Source organism: Blastomyces dermatitidis, assembly GCF_000003525.1.
Source record: "Blastomyces dermatitidis ER-3 genomic scaffold supercont1.2, whole genome shotgun sequence".
NCBI lineage: Eukaryota > Fungi > Ascomycota > Eurotiomycetes > Onygenales > Ajellomycetaceae > Blastomyces > Blastomyces dermatitidis.
In genome coordinates, this window is record NW_025544775.1 from 7,640,052 (window position 1) to 7,647,830 (window position 7,779).

Sequence of the window (7,779 nt, forward strand, 5' to 3'; positions counted from 1 at the left end):
AGAAGCTTGCTATTTAATAATAAGCTGATAAAAGAGCTCTGAAGTGAGGCAATGCAAGCTGTAATTATGATGATTAATATATTCTCAATATTAACAAAGATATTTGAATGTAAGAAAGAAACATCACTTACATCTTTTAAAGCTTGAACTGAGATGCAATCTTCTGTTCATTGAATATAGAGATGAGAGTGTTAAATCTATAAGATGAATTTAAAAGTGTTGAATAAGCTTATAGATAGAACTAATGACAAGAAATCACAGCTGATTAAATATTAAGAATTACACTAATACTGAGTGTGAGATTCTGTTACATGTTGTCTTGAGATTGCATGAGATATCATATTTAATGAAGCTTTTAATATGAGTGTAAATACATCTGTAAATACAGTGAGAGAATTCAATAAATTATCTAATGAATTGAACATTCTGAATATCAGAGAGAAATGACAACACTGTATTCTAAGAAGACTTATAAAGAAAAAGTCAGATGTTTTGAAGATGATTATTAATAAGAACTTAGAGAATGTAATTAATTCAATCTATCTTCTAGATAATGAGATACAGCTTGTTATAAATAAAGAGTTCAAAGACTCTGTTAATGAGAATGATTCTGTTCTAAGTATTCTAACAGACTGATCAACTATGCTGACAGAAGTTTAGAGAAGCTCAGACTGAAACTATTAATATAAGATAATGAAAAAGAAGATTAAGATATTTGAATAGAAGAAGATATATATTACTATTAAGAAGACATTGAAAATGAATATTCTTACAGATAAATAAGTATATAATCAGAAATTCAATAATAAGAGAGAAATTATTTATTTTAGAGCTCATTGAGTGATTAGAGAGTTCTTATTATAGCAGAGTATTCATTATATAAGATTGTATACTGCAGTGATATCAGAGTCTACATTATATAATCTATTCACTATATCAACTGCGCCAGCGTGGCCCAGTTGGTAAGACTGGTAACCAAGGCCGCACACATTAGAGGTGCGTGGGTTCGAATCCCACCGCTGGCACCTGCCACTTCTTACCCATGAAAGCCCCCATGTAATAGGGGCTGAGCCTAATTAGTAAGGCTTGGTGCAGGGTAGAACTCCCTACTGCAAGCCAAGCCACTAGTTAAGCGAGATCCTGCGAACACCCACCAGGGCGGGCATGGGATGCCAATGTCCCACTATCCTACTGTGCACCCGTCAAGGTTCTAACAATATAGAGCCAAGCCTAATGTAGTGATTATACACTACTTAAGCAAGTTCCTAACTAGGGCCATCATCAGAGCCTAGCTCCCCCCCAAATACAGAGAATGATTTTGAAAACCACTCAACTAGCAGGCCTAGACGCGCATCTAGGCCCTAGACAGGGCACCCTGATAGGCTCAAGCCTGCAAGCTCACTGCCAAGCCCTAATACTGGCAGGGAGGACTGCAGTCATCAAGCCTATGATTAGTCCCTAACACGGGGCGAGGCCACAACAGCTGATTGATAGGCCTATGGGCATCTAATGGGGCTGAGATCAGCAACCGGAAGCTTGGTGTGTACGCCACCAAGTGAGTGGTGGCAGTCACTAACTAACGCCCCTGGAAATTAGTGGCTGGCCCGAGAGGACGGACACGGTGGTCGGTTAATTATAGGGGGTTAAATGTAATTAGCTTAAGATGCATCCTGCGGGTGGCTAGCGCCCGTAGTCAAATGATTAGAAGTATGGTTAAACTCCAAGTTGTTTTTAAATATCACATTCAACAAAGAACTGTCAAGGCAGAAAGACTATTGAATAACATAATCAGACTATCAAATACAGAGAGAGGTCTATTCTTCCAGGCTATGAGACAGTTATATATAGTCTGTATTACATCAGTAGCTGATTATAAAGTTCAAGTTTAATGAAATAATCAAGAGAATTTCACTGAACTCTTTCAAAGTCTGTAAAACAGAGCCTTGAGAAGAATTCTGAGAGTATTCAAATCATCTTCTATTAAAGCAATGAAAATTGAAGCTTCAATTTCTTCTTCTACTATTAGATTTGAAAAGACCTGTATAAACTATACTCTGAGAGTTGTAAAGATGAGCTCAAATCATATAATCAGAGAAAGAGTCTCTTCTTCATTTTTATCAATTAACTCTGGAAATGAACTGGATTGAAATAGATTTCTTGATTGAAATGAAAATAATTCTTTAAAGAAAATATCTTCTCAACTATACAGACTATACTCTCTGATTAAAAATTAATTTTCTTCTTTAAATATTGAAAAAGTTGATCATGAGAAGTTATCTCTCTGAAGAAAAAAGCTTGAATCTTGTATAGACTTATAAATAAGTGAACTATTAAAAGAGAAAGAATATGAACAGCATTTGAAGAGAATTTCTACAATTAATATAAAAGACTCTATTCTGATTTATTCAGATGACTCAAAAAATGAGAACTTGAATAGATTAGACACAGGCATTGCTTATACTGAAGATAATATTAATTTTATCTCAGATTTCTGAAATCTAGACTCTGAATGTGAAGTCTTTGATGCTGAACTATTTATAATAGTGAAAGCTTTCAAACTCATTGAAATAAAATCTCATAAAAGAGGAAATTGTTTGAAAGAGGTATGAATATTCTCTGATAGTCAAGCTGCTTTAAAAAGACTTAGAAATAGTCAGATTTATAATGATTAAATGAATCTTGAAATGATCTTAAACTCTGTTTTAAAAATTCAAAAGAGAAGAATATCAAAGCTGAGAATTCATCTACACTGAGTTCCTGCTTATATGAATATTCATGATAATGAATTGACTGATTCAGCTGTAAAAAAGAGTGCAGAATTAAGCAGATCTATTCAAAAAATTATGTCCTGATCTTTTATAAAGAGAAAAATAAAAGAATCTTATTTAGACAAGTGAAATGAAAGCTGACAGAAATAAAAGAAGAGTATACATTATTCAAGATTTGAAATAAAACCCAAGTGGAAATCTTGTTTAATTAAATGTAAAAAGAAAATATTCTCATCTATAATACAGCTGAAACTAGGACATGGCTATTTCAAATCTTATATACAAAGATTTGATGATAGATTTGACTCAATAGAATGCTCATTCTGCAATATAAATGAGAATTCTGAGCATATTATAATGCACTGTGCATTATACAATAGTCTCAGAGTCAGATTGAAAGAGAAGTATGATCTAAATCAATTAAATATGAGATTCATATTCTCAACTGAGACAGGAATTAAATACTTAATAGACTTTCTATCAGAAACTCAAGCAGCTATAAGAAAATGACTAAATTCAGAATTATCTGAATATGAAGAGAAGAAAATTAATCAGATATAGTCTGTTAAAACAGCTATACACTCTCTTTTAATAATTTATTTTGTTATAGTCTCTCTTTACTTTATCTTTTTCTGTATCTTTTTCTTTCAATTTCTTTCTGTCTATCTATTTAATGTGTCTATCTTTGAGACTGTGTTCTTTCTCTCTTTTCTTTTGTCATGATATTGTCAAATGATTTCAAAGTATCAAAAGATGTTAAAACACTGCAATTTGTGAACAGTTTTTGTATTCTGAGCTGGAATTTTCTGATTTTGCATATCTGAGATTGATGAATGTACAATAGTTAACTTTACAGACATAGAAAAAACCCTGAGAACTAAAGTTCTCAGGTAGATGTCATAGTCTCTGACTGCATACATCTATAATTGAAGAATAATAATAATAATAATAACTATATCAACTGCTAAAGAATGAAAGATTAAATTAATTGACTATATATCTATGTTTTTGAATAATATATTACCTCAGAATAAGATAATCTATATACAACTACTCACAGATGTTAAGTATAACAGAGAGAGCTTGATGAAATTACTCTGTCAGAGTCTATATAAAATAAAGTAAGCTGTAAGAATATAGTATTTTCTCATAACAGAGTATCTGACTACATTGAGATTCAAGATATCATCTTATGATAATAGATTTCTATATTACTCTATTTGTAAGATCTATCTGATATTGCATGTTAATAATTATCAGATAACAGAATCTCAAGAACAGTAATTACACTGAGTATTAGAAGAGATTAGAAAGAGATTTGAGACAAAGAATATTAAAGAAACTAAGTCATATCTTGAAATGAAGATTAAATATCAGAGAAATGACAATCTAGCAGTTACACATAGCTGTTATATTAAGAAGATTCTTGAAGATTTCAGCATGAATAAGATAAATTCAGCTAGTACTCTGATAATGACTGATATATAACTGGAATTCTCACCTGATAAGAGAGAGAGATTGAATGATGACTTTACAGCTATAATATATTATCAAGAATTGAGATTATTGTAATATTTAATCTTAAGCAGCTATCAGATCTGATGTTTATAATTAACTATCTCTTGTGTTTTAACTCATATCTATACAAGGCATGTTGAACAGCATTGAAGCATACTCTACATTATGTTAAGAAGATGAAGAATCATAGCATATTGTATAAGAAGAAGATAGAAGATAATATGAGTTCTGTAATATACTATAATTTAGACTGAGTGAGAGTGAATTCTTAATACAAATTAACTATTGACTATGTTATATTGATTAATAAGTTATCAATCTTATAGCAGTTGCAGAGACAGACATCTATTGCTAAATCAATCACAGAAGCTGAGTATATTACAGCTAGTAAGATAGCTTGTAAGATAATCTGATTGAATGATATATTATATAACACTAGATTAATGAATAATGAAAAAGTGAAAATATACTCATATCTATGAGTTGATAATAAGAGAGCAATCAATCTAGCAAAGAAAGAATTCTTAATATAAAGAATACATTATATCAAGATCAGATATCATATTCTCTGTGATTTAATTGAAAAAGAGAAAATCATGATGAAATATGTTAATTCTACAGTGAAAATAGCTGACAGACTTATCAAGTCACTGATGAAGCCTGCATTTGAAGAATTTGTCAAGAGAATTGATATTCAGGAAATTGAGAAGAAGAAATGATTGAATGATAATGATGATACAGCAGATCAATGAATTTTACATGTATTTCTTGATTTTTACAGTTATTGCTGTACAGATGCCTTTTCTAATAAGAAAATCAGAGTCTGATTCATGTAATTAATTATTATTGCATTTTTGAAAGATTTGAGAATGAGAAAGGCTCTGAGTGACGGCTTATTATAGGCCACAGTGTAGCAAGAGAAGGTGTTAATAATTACTACATCTACTCTAGTCACGTGTCACTTCAACCTATTCATTTAGTGTAACTCACGTAGTTAGATTATAATATAACACAATAATGTTATTCTTCAAGAGAAAATTATATGAAAATAATTATATATTAGTACTCTGATTTCATAACTGTAAGAATAAGTGCTCACAGGTGATTATTCGAGTGTTTGCAGCTTGGCGTGATATGTACTGTTAACTACTAGAAGTATTTGCAGTAGAAAGATAAAATGTAGAGATTAAATATATAATAGCATTTAAGCTGAGTTATGAATAGTATTTATAAACTCCAGTCTATATAGTTATGTGTAGTCAAGAGCCACTAGTCTTATTAATTACATAAGAGATAGAAATAGAGATAAAGAATCTGTGAGAAGTGAGATTTCTTACATACTCTCTTCTCTCTAAGACTTTATTCACAAAGTCTTTCACTGAGTGACTTCATAGAATCAGCTCAGTACTGCAGTGATACTCACTAAAAACTCTTCATATCTATAAAAAATCTCAGTGAGAAAAAATCCCTTATTATTATAAAGAGAAAAGAGTCTGTTACTTAGTTTCTTATTTTATAAGATTCTTTGTAATCTACAGATTCTTCTCTGATTATTATACAGATTCATCTCATATCTTTCATATAGAAGAGTTCTGATTGACTCTCAATCATTTTCATGAGATTCTTGTATAATTATTATACAGATTCATCTCATAGATAAATCACTCTCTGTGAGATTACTCTTATTAAAGAGAAGTATTTACAAGTTAATCTTTTACTTATTCTTATAAATTATTGTTCTTTGATACTGTAGAATTGTGAGGAATTTCTCATTCTTTTATCAACTCTGTAGAATTATAGAGTCAAGATATCTGCAGTCTGTAATCATTCTTTATAGTTATATAAAAAGATTCAGATCTGCAATTTATAATTACTCTTATTTACTAGAGTGATCTGACTGTTCTGTGAGATCACTCACAGTGTAAGTAAATCTCTCTAGAGTAGTATAAATATCTCAGATCTGTTTATAAAATCTTATCTTCTTATTTCTTTTTCTGTAACAGCTCTCATTCTCATAAACTATAAGTATTCTTATTCATTTATAAAGTGTTTTCACTTAGATGATAGAGAGAGAGTATTTCTAACAATATCTGTATATTGATTTAAGAACTTTTCAAGAATAAAAATTTTTCAATTTTAATATCTTTATAATCATGTCTGATTACTGCTGAGCTTCTTATAAGTATCTCTGTAACTTCTCTAATTGCTTTTTACTGACTGATGAAGTAGAAACACTGCTGTTCACAACTGTATCTTCACTCTTCTCAGCTCTGTCACTGTATTCAATCTTCAGGTCAGCAGCTAACTTCATATCTCTTTCAGACTAGTTTCTGGCTTCAAGTAGTGCAGTTTCTCTCTTTACTGTAAATCTTCTTATAAGTAATTTCTTACAGACTCTAGCTGACAGTTCTTATAAAGCTTCTAGTGTTGTCAGTGTCTTCTACAGCTCTGTGAGTCTATGACTATCTTCTCTCTGTCTGTATAATCTCTGATCAGATATATATGAATATATCTAGATTTTCTATCAATGATTCTTACACTGCGGTGCATTTCTCCAATTTCATTGTCAATAAAAGATGAATTCTTAAGTACTTATAAAATCCAGGTAATCAAGACAATATGAATATCATGAATTCATAATGAGAGTTGATCTGAACAGATGAGCTCTCTCTTCATATCTCAATTATTTTCAGACTGAATACTTCAGTATAACTGAGAAAGTGAACACAGCTTTGTGAGAAATATCTGATCATATACACAGATAATCAGCTCTTAAGACTCTGCTATAACTATGTATATTCTGATGTTTAGCTTCTCTGAAGTCTGTGCATTTCTGATAATCTTTATATCAAATACAATAATTATCTGTACTGTAGATATAATACTCTCTGCTTCTTTGAAGAAGAAAATTGATAGTTATGAGAGAGTTAAGTATTACAGATATTAAGAGTATGAGTGTGAGTTTTCTTTGTTTTTTCTCTATTAATCTCTAAATTATGTTCACAGCTCTGTTTGTTTTCTGTTTTTTAGCTTTAATAAGAATATAATTTCTTCTTTTCTTATATACACTGCAGACTGTTCATCTCAGTAGAAACTTATTATCTTATAGACTAAAATTTATAAATAACAGTGTTAATATCTTTATCATAATCAGATTCTTAGTAAAGATTGTATTATTCTGACTTATCAGAATTTATAGTATAAAAGTCATGTCTCAGCTTCTGTAGATATCTTATCTGTCTGAATAATTCTTAAGTAAACTTATTCATCTTATCAGAATACTCTTATCACTGAATCTTGAATCAGAGCTTGTGATCTTGCTTCTCTGAGTCAATAATTTCTTTAATCTGATATTCTCTTTCACTCTCTAGTGTTTTATAAATAGAGTGATGAGTCACAGAATTCTCTTCTAAAAATTCCTTATATTTATAAAGTAAAGAGATATAAAAAATATTATATATCTATAACTCAGATGATAGTTTCAATCTATAGA

At 30.3% G+C, this 7,779-nt stretch overlaps 1 non-coding gene across 1 annotated transcript; it reads left to right on the forward strand.

The window, feature by feature from the left end:
- Window positions 1-944: 944 nt before the first annotated feature.
- On the forward strand, window positions 945-1,025 carry BDCG_16561. Its single transcript has one exon. It is a non-coding gene; the product is annotated as a tRNA-Leu (tRNA).
- The last annotated feature ends 6,754 nt before the right edge of the window (window positions 1,026-7,779 follow it).